This window comes from Saimiri boliviensis, chromosome 15, assembly GCF_048565385.1.
Source record: "Saimiri boliviensis isolate mSaiBol1 chromosome 15, mSaiBol1.pri, whole genome shotgun sequence".
Taxonomy (NCBI): domain Eukaryota; kingdom Metazoa; phylum Chordata; class Mammalia; order Primates; family Cebidae; genus Saimiri; species Saimiri boliviensis.
Window position 1 is genome coordinate 16,382,796 of NC_133463.1, and position 16,135 is coordinate 16,398,930.

General features: G+C 35.9%; 1 long non-coding RNA gene across 7 annotated transcripts in view; it reads right to left on the minus strand.

The window, feature by feature from the left end:
• Positions 1 to 315: 315 nt before the first annotated feature.
• The window catches only part of LOC104652571 (uncharacterized), a 531,330-nt gene continuing 515,510 nt past the window's right edge, over positions 316 to 16,135 (minus strand). For 4 of the 7 annotated variants that reach the window (XR_012514020.1, XR_012514022.1, XR_012514021.1 and 1 more), the window contains 3 exons: positions 8,224 to 8,314; positions 7,321 to 7,502; positions 3,345 to 4,050 (listed from right to left, as the gene is read on the minus strand). This is a non-coding gene — a long non-coding RNA (uncharacterized LOC104652571). Of the gene's footprint in view, positions 808 to 3,344; positions 4,051 to 5,924; positions 6,058 to 7,320; positions 7,503 to 8,223; positions 8,315 to 16,135 lie in introns of those variants that run through there. The other 3 variants (XR_012514017.1, XR_012514019.1, XR_012514018.1) reach the window with 3 other exon arrangements.

The following is a 16,135-nucleotide window of genomic DNA, read 5'->3' on the forward strand; positions in this document are numbered from 1 at the left end:
GTATTATGCTGTTATTGCTGCAATTATATTTTATTTGCATCTTTTTAAATATTTTCATTTTTAAATTTATGTTTTCATTTTTTCAGAGAGGGAAATCTAGAATTTCTTGCAGGTTGGCAGCATAGGAGCCAACTGGGCAGCAATACGAAGGTCAAGAAGTCCACATCATCTCCAGGACAGGAAGAGTGACCCCTGACAATTACGCTGGGAGAAGATGTACCAGTACTGGAGAAGGCACCGTCCCTCATGCACAGAGACATGCCGCAGGTCACACAATACTGGCGGGAGTCCAAACCACTTTGTGTCTAGTAGCAACTTTACTGCGACCTACTATAACTTGGGCAAATTAAGTCTTCTTCCAGGATTTTGTTTCTCTTTAAATGAGACAATAAGATTAGATGGGCTACAGATTTCCTAAAGATTTAAGATTCTAGCATATAGTTACAGTAGGGATGCCTCCACAGTAAGCAGAGAACGAGGAGGCAGAGAGTGAAGATGACATTGGTGTGTGGTCCAATTTACACTAGAATTTTCTTTAGAGGGGGGCATCCATTGAAAATCGGCATGCAAATTCTCAATAAATTCAGCACTGCTAGTTTTTTTTCATTCTGAAACAGACTGTATTTGGGGAGGGAGGAGGGTGAGCATCACATAAAAGGGACATTTTGCATTTAGGAGCAATGATATATATATAAAATAAGTGCTACACCATTAAAATATAATCACACTTAGTGTCGAAAGATGCTTACCTTATGAGAAAAAAATCCATGCTCCTGACATCAACTGAAGGAGCATCTCTCACAAGATCTGGGAAGTGGAAGTATGGGTCCAATGTTATTACAGCAAGTGAATCCACCTTGCATAGATTAAACCATGTGTGCAACTCCTCATTAGAATAGATTTAAAAAAAAATTATTTCTCAAGGGTTTCTTCCTTTGACCTAAGGGGTTTACCCTATTGCTCACCGATTAACTGTCAATCTCCTGCCAAAAAGTCTCTAATCTTGTTAAAAATCTTTAGAGATAAAGTATTAATATCAAAATATCATATGTGGATTTACATAATTACCCTTCCAACACAAAGACTCTGTGCTTATAGAAATCTTCCTACATATTATTTGTCATATATGCCAGGAGAACTTAGCTTTTACTAATGAATATCTGTTCCGTTATTCAGATAACACTGGGTTATACGGTTAAAGCAGGATAAGAGGAGTGGAATTTTGCAAATGGCATTTCATTTTTGGTACTGGAGTATGAGCAGCCACAGCCTAATCTTAACTTCAAACTTCACACTGTATCGTAAGGTAGTCTTTGGAGTTGAGATTGCCTGCAGTATCTGTTTTCTGAGTGTGCTTTGAGAGTATAGTGATATAATATTATTTTGTACCAGAAATGTATAGACATTTTAGGATATGTCTACCATCAGGCAAGTGACAGTGGAAACCATAATTATTCTACAATAGTTTAGAAGGCTGATAAAGCATTTTCATAAAATGTTTGATTCTTTGTCCTTTCCAAACACAGTAAGCAAAAATGAAGTAATGTTGTAGGGACCCAAAGAAACAGCTTTAATTGCACACACCCCCCACCCCATTTCAGGAGTTCTTAGAAGACAAACCTTTCAGAACTAGTTTCTACTAGTGACAGTGTAATTGCTGATATGTAGTCTCCTTTACTTTCTATTTCTTCTTGTAATTTATTTGTAAAAGATGATGTTTTGATATTTCCTGAGGGATTGTTCCTCATTTATGTATGGCTCGATTTGTATTGTAAAGCTTATGCTAGAAAAATACTTTTGGTGGATTTAATCAAATAGTATTTAGTAACAAGAAAAATCAAAAGTATTTTGGATATATGGTTATAAAGAAATCTTTCTTGTATTTAAATATGACACTTAATATTTTGGGTGTTTTTCTATACCAAAAGAATGGATTCATGGATACGTTGTGAAAAAGTAGATAGTTATAAAATGCTTAAATTTATAAATTTTAGTTTTAATTAAATATAATGAATACATACCCTAATATTTGAATAATTGTACATGGATGTTTCCTTACTGTATTTTCATGTTGTGAAAACATTAATGTGTAAAAATGTGTAAGGATGAATTTCATGATCTTCAATAATATTTAGCTGTAATACAAACCAGAACCCTTTGCCACCATTAAACTTTAGAAAATGCAAACATCTATGAAATTATTATATTAAAGATAATATAGTGTACATATTTTTTATTGCTTTACATATTGATATAATGATTTCCAAGACTATCAGTTGTGGAAATCCATTCAAAACTAGCTTATCAAATCAATGCTAAAATTAACCAGAATGTGAGCTTTAAATGAAGAGTATAAATTGAACTCACAAGTTGTTTTAAAATATGCATTTGGGATATAAAATAGGCACCCAATTATTAATAATATTCAAACTGATAAAAAAAAGAAAAGCAATAATAAAACTTCCGGCCAGAAACTTTCTACTTATCTAGGCACCCTCACCCAGTTCACTCAATATTATTTTTACTAGAAACGACCCTACCAAATATAACCCACATGAAAAATAATAGTTTTGCTTCACTTGCTTCGCCTACAGTGCCAGGGGGATAGATTTAATGATCTTATAGGTCTTTTCAGTCTCTCTAATATTTGTGAAATGGCAACTGTCAATGTTGAACAAGAAATTGCTGAAATAGCACAACTTTTTGAAATGGATAATATCTCATAGGACAAGAGCCCAGAAATGGAAAGAACAACCATAAACCTCACTGAATTTCATCTCAACAGGATGCCAACTTTACTCTTCAGCTAATAAAAACAACCAACTTTAAAAATGCTATCTGTCAGTGACTCAGAATCAGACATTTTGAAAATCTCAGCACAGACTATTGCACATGCAAAAGAGTGCTCCAAGTGTATTTAGTTTCCATTTTGACTTTGGATATTGCCTGACCAGTTGGTTTCTAGGCATGTCAGCTTAAGAAGTAGGATCAACTAAGCATGTTAGATTTTTTTAAGTTTAGTGTTGAATATCAATTAGACTCTGCCTATTTGTTGTTTAATAAAATTATAAAATTTTGATAACATGAAATAGATCTCTACAGAGACAAGAAATATGAAGTTCTTTCACATTTTTCTGGTTAACTGTGCAATTAAAAGCGCTCACTTTTTTATTTTCCAACATAGAGTCTGGATTTCTAAATATTATTAAAATTTGATAATTGCTTTTAAAAAGTTTGAGGCTGGAGCATAAAGGAAGAGATCCTTGAGAGAAAGAATGCACAGAGAAATGAGTCCAAGATACTTTTACATTCCCCCTCAGCATTTGACAGTATTTTGTTCCCAATTCTTCAGGTTTTTAAAATTCTTTTTATTGATATATAATAATTTACATGTTTCAGGGATACATTTGAGTGTTACATGCAAAGGATGTGTAATGATCAGGTCAGGGTCATCAGGATATTCACCACCTTGACTCTTTATTATTTTTATATGTTGGCATTATTTCAAGTTCTCTCTCCTAGTTACTCTGAAATATACACACTATTTTTGCTAAATATAGTCACCCAGGCCTGCTGTTAAACATTAGAACTTACTTCTTGTATCTAACTGTATGTTTATATCCATAACCAACTGCTCCTGTTCCCCCCATCATCTCCATCCACCCCTTCCAATCTCTAGTATCTATCATTGGATTCTCTATAACAATAAGATAAAAGTTTTAGCTCCCAGATACACATTTGACAAATTTTATGTTGTGTATTTAGGCAACAAAATCAATTAAAAGTCAGTGAAGGAGTTGAATTCATTCCAATCTTCCAGTGCTGAGAATATGTTAACTAGAGTTCAGGACTTATCAAAGAAGAATCCTAGAAATCAGGCCAGGCATGGAAACCGGGTAGAATCAGAGGTGGAGGAGAACTATAAAATTGCGATTCAGTTGGTTCATTTCTTGATTAGATTAAGATGATCATCTTCACTCAGGCAGCCTACCAGAGGATAAGGTGAATGTATCATCTAGAATCACTTCAATTTTTTTTTTTTTACAACATCTGTCATTCAGAAAAAAATTTACAGATATGTCAGTCAAGAGGAAAAAAAAACTATTCAAAATTTCCAGGAGTTATTTTACATACACTTTACAATAACAGATTATCATGTTAAAAACAATATATGACAAAATGAAATATTTCAGTGGAGAACTGAAATCCATAAAAGGGATCAAATGAAAATTAGAGAATCACAAAACATCATAAAAAATTTAAAAACTAGTAGATGGGTTTGACCCCAGACTAAACACAGAAGAATGGTTTTGTAAATTTGAAATTATGATGGTAGAAAACATTCAGGCTTAAACAAAGATGAAAAAGGATGGAAAATTTATAAAAAGCATAAGAGACATATTGGAACTGTGAAATAATCTAACATATGTGCAGCTAAAGTCTCAGGAGGGCAGGAAAGACAAAATGTGAAGAAACGATATTTAAAAGATAATGAAAAAAATTAGTTCTAACACTGATAAACGACATTAACTCAAAAATTCAAGAGCAAACATGAACACCAAGTAGGATAAATGCAAACAAACCACCTCTGGATATATAATCATATAATTTCTAAAAAAAAAGAAAAGAAAAGCAAAACATTAAACGAAACCAGAGGAGAATAAAATGTATTATCTTCAAAGAAGCAACGAGAAATACAGCTAATTTCTCATAAAATTGGTAGAAGCCAGTTGGCAATAGAATGCCAATTTTAAAGAGTTCAAAAATAGGTGACAACCTAAAATAACATACTCTTGAAAATGATCTTTCAACAGTTCCAGTTAAATATAGATATTTGCAGACAAACACTGACAAGTTCATTGCCAGAAGACCTGAATTTAAATAAATAAATAAATAAGGTTTCAGGAAGATGAAAAGTTACTCTAGACAAGGACATAAAACTGCAGGAATTAATGAAGAAACAAGATAAAGGTATGGAAAAAATTAATAAATATTGACTGAACAAAAACACAATAGTGTTTTTATGAGACTTAAAATACATACAGAATTCAAAATCATGACGACAATAGCACAAAATGTGGTGATAGAAGGGAAGTAAATATGTGTATGAGTCATTTATCAAAACTGACGATATGCTAGGCATAAAACCAATCCCTAAGTCTTTCAAAGAATAAGAAGTCAATCAGAGTGTTTCTGATCATAGCAGAATTAATCTTGAATGTGATAGAAAAAGGTTAATCTAAAAATCCCCAAATGTTGAAGATTAGAAAAATTAGAAATAGTAATTGACTAAAGTATCAAAGAGGCATTCTCAGTAGATAACAGAAAATATTTTTAATGTATAATAATACAAATAGACAAGAATTCTTAAGATGTAGCTTAACTGGTAGAGGGATACCTGTAGCTTTAAACGCATTATTTTTGAAGAGTAGAAAGACTAAAAATTTGATGATCTAGATACTGTCTCAAAAAGTTGGATAAGTACAGCAAAAGAAACCCAAAGAAAACAAAAGGAAGAAAAGAAAGACAATCCACAAATGAATACAATAGAAAACAAATAAATGGAGACAATGAATGATAAATGAAATATTACTTTAAGAAACTGAAATTTATTAATATCCGGCAAGGCTTATCAAGAAAAAGATAAGGTACAGATTCCAAATCACAGGAATGAAAAAGAGATGTCATGACAACTTCTTCAGATCATAAGAAAATATTATAAATAACTTTGTGACAATAAATTTGGAAATTTAAATAAAATAAAAATTTCCTAGGAAATTTGGAAATTTAAATAAAATAAAAATTTCCTAGGAAAATGAAGTTTACTAAAATTGACACAAGAGGTAATGAAACAAACTAAAAATACTTTATCTAATTAAATACCCTACTAAAAACTTGTAAAAAATATTAAAATTTCAGGCCTACATGCTTTAACAGTAAATTCTTTCAGTTAAGGAAGAAATAAACCATTCTTACACAAATTTTTTCAGAACATAAAAATAAAGGGACCATTTTCCAAATTAAATTATGAGGTCAATGTAATCATAACACCACAACCTGAAAGGAATATTAAAAGAAACAAAAATTACCTTCCAACTTTACTGATGAACGTAGACATAAAAGTCTTAAATAGTATATTAGCAAATTGAATCTAACAACACATAAACAGAATATTATATCATACCCTAGTTGAACTGATCTCAGGAATGCAAGGTTGATTCAAGTTTGAAAATCAGTGTAATTCACCACATTAACAGAATACTACAAAAAATGAGAATTTTAATAAAAATAGCCAATAATTTGATAAACTGTAATATTCAATAATTTTAACAAATCAACCAGAAACAAAAAAAAGTGCCCTAATGTGATACATGATATCCACAAAATCAAACAAGCAAAAAAACCTCTAGAACACACCATGTGTATGGCGGAAATATTGAATGATCCATCCCCAGTACTGAGAATCAGACAAGGATATTCACTACACCTTTGCTACTTAAAATAAGGTTTGTAGATTGACAACATGGCATCACCTGAAAGGTAGTTAGAAATGTAGACGTTTGTCTGGGCGCAGTGGCTCATGCCTGTAATATCAGCACTTTGGGAGGCTGAAGAGGGTAGATCACTTGAGGCCAGTTCAGAGAGTTCAAGGCCAGTTTGGCCAACAAGGTAAAACCCTATCTCTACAAAAAATACCAAAAAATTAGCTGTTCCAGCTACTTGGGAGGTTGAGTCAGGAAAATTGCTTAAACCCAGAAGGTGGAGGTTGTAGTGAGCTGAGATCTCACCACTGCACTCCAGCTTGGGTGACAGAGTGAGACTCTATCTCTAAATATATACATACATACCTAAATATTTAAAAAGAAATAAATGTAGAATTTCAGGTCCCACTACAGACCTACTTAATCAGAATTTGGATTCTGATTAAGAATATGAGAAAGACTTTTTCACACCACTTCTATTTATTATCGTACAAAAAGTCTTATTAATTGTGATAAGACAAGATCGGAAAATAACATGTGCAGGGGCTGGAAAGGAAGAAAATGATGATTCGGGGCAAACTGATAATGTATTTAAAAAACTGAAGACACTCAGATAAGCTATGAGAATTAGTAAGTGAATTTATCAAAGCTGCTAGATGCCAGTTTGATATATATACATCAGAAGTATTTCTATATACTAGTAATAAGTAATAAAAATGTTAAATTTAAAAATGATTCTTAGGAAAAAAACTAAGAAAATTGTTCTCAACACTGACAGCTACAAAACATTATTGAAGGAAATTATTAATGCTTAAACAAATGCAAAGATATACCATACCTGCTAAGCTGTTAAAGAAGCTTCCACATCTCCTTCCGCTTTGCCCTCTTCTGTATGGTTGATGCCAGATGTGGCCCTGGCATCGTCCTCTTTCAGCTTCCAGAAAATAGAGGGAAGTTTAGCAAAAACTGTTCTCTTCTAAACAGATGATGCTAGTAAATTAATTGTAGGTCCAAACCTAGCTGCAAGAAAGGTGTAAAGTACTGTCTTTATCTGGATTGCCATAAATAAGCTTTAACCCTATTGCCATGAACAAACAGGAAAAGGGACAAAAAAAGCTCTTGGTAGGTAACTAGCAGCCTCTGTTACAGGTATGCAAGTAATATGGTATGCGGAATCTAACAAACTACCGTAGAGCAAGATGAGAAATGAATAGCGCTCACATTGTGGAGATACCTGCCTTGCACTAGGCCTATCGTTAGCAAGCCTGTGTCTTCTTTTCTCATTCTTCTTCAGTGTGAAAAACTTGACACAGTTTAGTGTTAAGTTTTTCTAATAGGCTTCCTGCTTCTTTCCCCAACAACAGTGTCGATCATGAATTAAACGATACATGAATGAATTTTGAGATACAGTAGAATTTACTTAATAAAGTGCTAAAGCAAATACTTTTTGGGACATAAAATCTTTTATAAGACTAGCCATTTTCTAATGTAGCTTTTCAAAATGTCAATTTTTTTTTTTTGTATTAGTTTTGCTTGTAAACTGTAAGTTATTTTGAAAATGGGTGCCTTTAACTATACCAACCATTAGGGTCAATAGGGTGCTATTAAGAAGCTGGCAATGAGAGATGATCATTGATCAGAGATTAATGAATGAATCAATCTACCAGTTAGGATTAAGATTTCCTGATAATAACAGTGACCTTAAATAATTGTATCTTTAACAAGATAGAAATTTACTTACTTTCACACAAAGGAAAGCTTCACCATATTTCAAGGCTTAAATATATTCTTAAAATCAAATCATGTTCAGAAGAAGGCCTCTCAAACTCCAGCTGTCATATTGTCATTAGAGACAGAAAAGAAAGAGAAGGATAAATGGCCAAAGTGTGCTTTGTGTCCCAGCTGCCTCAACACTCCCAATGAAAGTGTCCTTAAAGTAATGATTTCTCCTTACACAATGATGGGGTTCAGGACAAGCCACCCTGTAAAGAGACATTTGAGACAACATCGGAAGCAAGAAGGTCACTCTCTCCTTCCCTGTAGCCTTTTCCCCTGAAGCATGTAATAAAACCTAGGAAAGATTTTCTGATGTTTCTCCAAGCAGGTCATAAGACCCTCAGGCCAGAGGTGACTTTCTGATGGACAGAGTAAAGGAACATCCTCATCCCAGAAGACACAGGGTCCCAGGGAAGAATCTTGGTAAACGGGCCTTGCTGAGTTCTCCCCAGTTTATTACCATTTGATCGTACTTTCTAAAATCTACAACGTTTGCACAGCTGTCCACTTCTTTATCAAACCTAGCACAAAAATACACAAATTTACCAATTTCTTTAGGTCTTCATTGCCTTCTGAATTTTCCATGTGATGTCAAACTTACATTAAATAAATTTGTGTGCCTTTCTCTTACTGGTCTGTCTTTTAGCATAGGGGCCTTAGCCATGAATATAGAATGGATAGAGGAAAAGATATTTTTCCTCCCCTACAATCACATTGGCTAATATACCTGCAAGGCAGATAAGAAAAGTGTAATTGTACTTTTGGCTGAGTGTAATACTGCCCTGGTGTGTAATGAGTCTGTTACTAAGGGAAAAAAAAAAGGAGAATGTGTAGAAATCCAGCCATTTATGTACATTCTGTCCTTGGTCAGAGACTTTTTGCAGTGAAAATCATGATAGAGATAAATGCACAGAGAACAAAATAAGGCAAATTAACACTTAATCACTATTTAGGTTATTGGTCCCCTTATCGCCTCGTGGCATTTTGGCTGAGATCAGGTCTAGGTTATTGGCCCCCAAACCATGACACCTAATTCAAGTGACATAGCTTTTGGCACAGTGGAAAGCTCCTTTACTTAAACAGCCTCCTGAATGTGTGAGAATGAAAGGAGCATGCATTAGCTGGGTTCTCTTAGAAGCAGATTCCAAGATTATATGTGCAAGATTGTCATTGGGAAAAGCCTTTGTAAGGGGGAATATGTGGAGGGAATGGGAGGAGGTGCAGAGATCTGCAGATGTGTTACCCTTATGAAGAAGAAATATCTTCCAGAAGGAGGATTGGAAAGGCAGAGTGTCTGACTCAGGCAGTTTGAGGAAAATTTTGGGTAGGCCAATGGGAGGTTCTTGAGACATAGTTACCTGTCAGAGGAGTCTCCTGTGAAAGAGACCCCCAATTTTACAGAAGCAGGCCTGCTTTAGTATCCGCATCATGCTCTCCCTGCCTCCCATTAAGAGCAGCATTGAGAAGCGTGGGTTTAGTGATGGATCCAGAACACAGCCACTGGTGCTATCTGTTCCCACTCTCCCTGCAGCAGGAGATCTGAGTGGCACGTGTTGACGGCCACGGCTTCTACTTTGACTTAAAAGCCTGTTTAATCTACTTCCTTCTCCAGTTGAGATATCAGTAGGAAGAGCACTGGGAAGGGTGCAAGATAAAGAACAGTAATAAAAACAAACTTATTTTCAAATTCATAGAATGAAAAAACAAAACTAAAATATCATCAGGTCTTTTTCAGATCCAGAAAACGCATCCTTTTGCCAAATAATCCTCTGTGCAAATAAGCTCAGCCAAAGGGGAGCGCAATCAAGAAATGACTTGGCTGGGACAGGGAAAGAAAACTCAGAGCACTCCTCCTGTATTGTTCAAATGCTGAGAGAGAGAGTAGAAAGGGAACTGGGAAAGAAGAAATGGTCGCATCTTTCCTTTGGGAGTGGTTCCAAGCTGTGCTACCACTGAAGCACAGGAGAAGCAAGTCACGCTAAAGAGAGTGCCTACAGACACGTGCACCACAACTTCTCACTTCCTAATTAGCTTATTTATATTTTTAAAATGATAATTATGTTAGTCATCTATTGCTGTATAACAAATTTCTCCAAGACTCAGCAGCTTAAACAGCAAACATTTATTTTCTCAAGGTTTCTCAAGGTCAGGAATCCAGGGGGGATTGGCTGGTTTCCACTCACAGTTCCTTACTAGGTTGCAGTCAGGTTGTTGACCAGGACTACAATTATTTGAAAGAATCGGAGAAGCTGCTTCCACGCTCTTTCTGGCAGCTTCAGTTGACTCCACGTGAGCCTCTCTATTGTCTTACACAGCATAACATCTGGCTTTTTCCACAGTGAATTATTCAAGAAAGAAAGAGTGCCCAAGACAGAAGCTATAGGCTGGTCACAACCTAACATTGGAAATGACCTCCCTTCTGACATATCTTAATTGATTAAAAGTGAATCACGAAGTCCAGCCCACAGCTAAGGAATGGTGAACTAAGGACCATCTCTTAAGGAAAGTAGTAGCAAAGAGTTTGTAGAAATATTTTAGAACTATACTGGTCATACATTTACATGTTACAAAATTTAAAAGATGTCTGCCTTCCTGGAACGAGCCCCAGTTCTACCAAGGAAGCCTGGTTTTCTTTCTTGGTGTTATCAATATTTTTATGTGTTCTAGAAAGAGTCTATGAAATTACAAACACTGAGAAAGGCTTAATTCCTTGGAAAGCTCTGCCCACAGTGACTAGAGCCCAGTGTTCTTAGCTTTGGTCAGTTCAGATCAGCACTCCTTCCTGTGTAGGGTGTGAGGATGCTAAGGAGGAATGACCTTTCTTTCCCATTCCTTCTCTTATAAAGACTTGCCAACCTTAACCCACTTATAATTGTAGCATATGACTTTTAAAACATTGGTTTAACAAAAGATATTTAATGGTAGCTGTTTTCCCCACTTTGGAATGTCTTTTGTAGCTTTCTCTCACCATTAGCCAGTGCCTCAGGCAGTTACTAGAAAGAACTAAATTGAGTTGCTTTTGTTATTAGCTGTGGTTTGTAAGTCAGCTTACTGCTTCTAAAACAATTATAGAAGGAAGCTATTATTTTAAATAGAAATTTGAGTATATTTAGAAGAAAATGAACCATGGATTTTCTTCTGGCTGCTCCTCCCGTCTCATCTCAAAGACAGAAAGACTAAAAAGATTGAAAAGAGAGCGAGAGAAAGGGATGGACTGACAGGAAGAGAAAATGAGAGCTGAAGAAGGAGAGATGTGGAGACAAAAGCTTAAAAGGAGCACGACAATGCTCGAAGATTGAGGAAATGGCATTGTAAATTTTATAGAACATACAGTTAAATTATTTTATTATCTTGAGATTTCCCGAAATGATAGGATTTGTGCTGACATACTATGCCAATTCACATTAGCCTAAAGAGATCAATTCTGAATAGCTTCATCCTTTTCGAGATACGTAATGTGTTCTGTGACTATTCCTGAGGAAATGATGCAGGATAATAAAATCATTGTTTGTGTATGTATGCTTGTCCCCGATATGTCACAAATGGTTTTGATTCCCAGTTTTTTTAAAAAGAAATCTGAACTGAAACTAAAATATAAAGCATGTTTTCTTTGACCTAATTCTTATCTAGCAAATAAAAGATTGATTTTTTCCCCCCTATGGCTCTAGTATTTGAACATCATGCATATGTCCCTTGAGTCAGTAGTTCAGGGAGATTTCATGTAAGTAATGCTTAGAAAGAAATCATAGTTTTGTTATTTTACTAAAGCTATATTCCAATTTAAGCTAACTTGCAACCTTTTTGAAAATAGGTTGGATATAATTAAACTGGTAAGTAGTTAGATTGGAATTTTACAGATTTTAGGAGGCAAGCTTAAAAAATTGCCATTAGTGGCATGTTGATGATCAAGTTTCAATTACTGTGGTAGCCTTTCAACCACATGTTCCTCTGGTTCTTTATGGAACAACTATACAAGTTAAAATATAACCCTATACAATTAAGCATAATTAAAGAGCAGCTACACCATCACATTGCAGAGTTAACCAATTTTTCTGAGAATATAATAAGTGTGAAATGTCCATCTATTGCTAACATCCATTCCAGATTAATTTTTTCTAAAACACAGTTTTAGTTATAAATACTCCAAGTTCAAAAACTCCCAATGGCTCACCATGTACTTAGCCTGGCATTCCTGGTGCTCCAGTTTCTGATCTTGACCTATTTCTCCAACCTGAGTTCTTACAGTTCTGCTCCCCTGCTGCCCCCGGCCTCCCACCGCCCAGGTAAAGTGCATCTCTGGGGTCCCTGGGTACTGGTTCCCACAAAGAGCAAATGTGTCCCACTGACCTGTTCGATCTCACTGTGCTTTCAGGTTACCTAACCTTGGATACAGGATAAAAATGACTTGTGGAGGCTTTATTCTTTTGTTTTCTGGTCTTCTATTATGTAGGATTTAAACCTAAACACAGAGATAAGGACACCAAGGACACTCGTAAGTGGGTATTTGTCTTGATTCTGATGCTAGCCGGTAGAGGGATCTACGCATGATCTCTGTGGATCTAAGCCTGATAACCATGGTGACAGCATACTGAGTGGTACCAAATGCAGCTAAAGACCTTTCTTTTCCCAATAGTTGGATGATAAATGCCCATAGCTACCTAGAGTCCACCTACAGATGATAAGATCACTTCAAGAAGGCTCTTGAGAGCCATCTCTAAATTAGAAATTGAAGGTCAATTTTTCAGGTTCATTTTTCCTATATCACATTGAAATTACTTCTTATTATTTCAGGAGGCATTTCAGCTGAAAAGATGCTATAATACATTTAAGATGACAGGTGTAGCCTATATAAACTGTTATTATAACTTATTTCTCAGGGTGGAATTGGAAAATAACATGACCTGCTCATGGACTGCTAACTCTCACATTTCATAAATTCTCCTAAGACTCTGCAGGCCAGAAAGAACTTTGCCCTTAGTCCATTAACCCAATGACTTCCGGAGGCACAAGTCCAAGAAGGTGTTCCTGGGTGCACCCCAGGCTTCGAGGCCCTTTTAAATTGGGCCTAGATGCCTTATCTTCTGGCCAGAGTTCCCTCCAGTGTCATGAACTTTTACTATTAACGGCAACCATAGTCAGTGTTATATTTATGTGTTACAGCACAAGGGACATAAATTGGTGATGAATGAAGACTTTTAAATCAGTTTTGTTTTGATACCTCTGGATGTTAACGCAGGGTGCTCCCCTTTTTTTCCCCGCAGTAACCACCGTGCCCTATTGAGTTATGGACACTAGAGCTGGACACACTTACAAGGCCTGCCTGACCTTAAGGCATTCAAATTGAAAGACACCTTTCTAGAAACTGGCAGCTTTGTTCAGTGGGTCAAATGAAAATGCAGATTTGAATATAATCCTCCTGTTAATAGGAATATTAGGAAGGTAGATATTTTTACTAGTGAGCATCAAAAAATACCAGTCTGAGTAAATGAGATAGAAGGTAAGGGTATGAGTATGCAGACACACACACACACACACACACACACACACACACTTACACACCATATGGCTTTGTATTAGAAATTATTCGTAAATTAGAGATTGGTAAAAGCAGAAAGAAGAGAAAGCATTGAGGGGTAGATGTTTAACTTTTTAAAACAGTAGTTCTAATGTGAATGTTGATTAAAAGTTGTTTATGTCTTGGCAATATTGTTTACCAAAACTTCAGTCAAATCTATCTTAAAAACAAATGCATTCTGGGAAGAGGTGGGGTAACAATCTCGTCCAGAAACTAAAGAACATCGTGACATTTCATTGCCAGGTTGAAAAGGTATGGAACAGAGATGGTGCCAAGGGACAGAATGATGACCTGCAAAGTGGACTAAATTGGCAGAAACCGTTCTTTAGAACCAGAGGTGACCTGAAAAAGTAAGCACCAACCCCCCACCCACACCTGGAAATTCTCATCAACCCTTGGAGTTTGATGTTTCTGTCTTAAGAGGCAGAAAAGCCTCAGCTGGCATATATCTTCGGCATCCTCTCCAGTAGCGGTTCTCAATGAGAACAGTACAGTTCACTAGGGAGTATTTTTTAAATTTGTGGGGGAATATTATTCACAGCAATGGAGCATGCTGTGGATGTTTAGTAGGAGGAAGCCAGTATAGTCCTATGCAAAGAATTGTCCTCAGCCTTATAATTTTCAGAAGTCTCATTGGACATTCAAATAGGACCAACCAATACATAAATTTATGTAATTATTTATTACATTAATATTATATATTATGCTTATATAAATATATAGATACATATCTAACTCAAGAATCTAAACCATTTTACATATAAACAGTGTATTGGAACCATTTTAAAAACATTTAATTTCTAGAATGTGACTATTCTATAAATAGAAGGAAAAGTCTCTTTTTTTATCTGGTGCTTTACCAAGAATTGTTTGCCATTTCAGAACATCATGTCCCCTGTAAGAGTTCGACTTGTGAAATTTGTCACTAATACAATGATCCATACCAGTCTTTACAAGGTGATTCTGCCTCTAGTGACAAGCATCTTACTACTTTATCGTGTCTTCTAGTGTGGCCCTGGAATGCATTCATGTACTGAAATATCATCACTTCCCTTTTATGTCACCTTCATAACATAGAGTATTCATTTTTAAATTATACATGTAAATTGTATTTCTTTTATACAGGGAGCATCATGACATATTCGCTACTAAAAAACAATAATAGGGCAGTGGCTGCTGTCTGCTCATTGAAATTTACTTTCTTCCTTGCCCTCCAAGCACACAGATTGATTCTATTTCCCAGCCTACCTTATAGGTAGATGTACGTTTGGGACAGTGTTCTAGATGGTGGGATGCAAACATGATGAGCAATGGTTTCAGATCTGGCCCATAAAAGCTGTTCCCACATATACCCTTCTGGCTGACAGGGTTGGAGACCACCAGGACAACCTAGGAAGGCAGGTATTGATGATTGCAGAGCTTCCATCAACCTGTGTTTGTGCAAGACCAGAAGAGAAATGCCCTATGAGCCTGCTTACTCATGCAGTACTGTTAATTGAACAAGTAACCTACTTTTATTGTTTTTGAACCATTCCAGAAATATGGGGCCTATTTATTACAGTAATTAGACTGTCCTAATTCAGAAAACATTGAATCTGATAGGATTCAGACTCACTTCTCTAGCGTATGTAATGTGAACTGAATATGCAAAGTTTTATACCCCAACTTTTTCTTTAACATGCTCTGTGTTGGTCTTTGCCTCTTTGCCTTGCATTTCTAGCCCTTCTTCCAGTCTGCTCCTGTATTTCATATGGGCTATACCTTGTGGGTCTCAGTTCCCAGGTTTCTACAGCAGCTGGCTTCTTTATGTTCAGGCACTGGGGTGGGCACTGTGGCTGGGAGAGTGTGGAAAATGGAGAGAAGAGTGAGCAGGAAAAAGTGGGAGTATTTCTCTTTCCACACTGGCCCCACTGCAGACGGTATACTGAAAGCAGCCTTTGCCTTCCATCTAAACAGGTGTAGGTCCCTGGCTCCTGGACTCCAGGAACTCTGTCTCCCCATTTAGTTCTCCAGCTTTCGAGTTAACCACTTCCTACTACGGTTACTCTGAGTTGTCTTGCTAATGTACCCTCTGTAGGCCTGGCTTCTCATCTTTTGCTATCACATGCATAGCCAATTCCCTACACTGAATTCTAGTTTATGTGGTTAGAGTAGCTTTTATCTTCCTGATTTGACTCTGACTAACACACTATCCCCTAGACCTTTTTTTCATGAAAACATAGTTCACTAATAATTGTAGAATATAATCTCTCATTAATCACATTTCTTATGCATATTATTTTGTTATCTCAGCTTTATATAA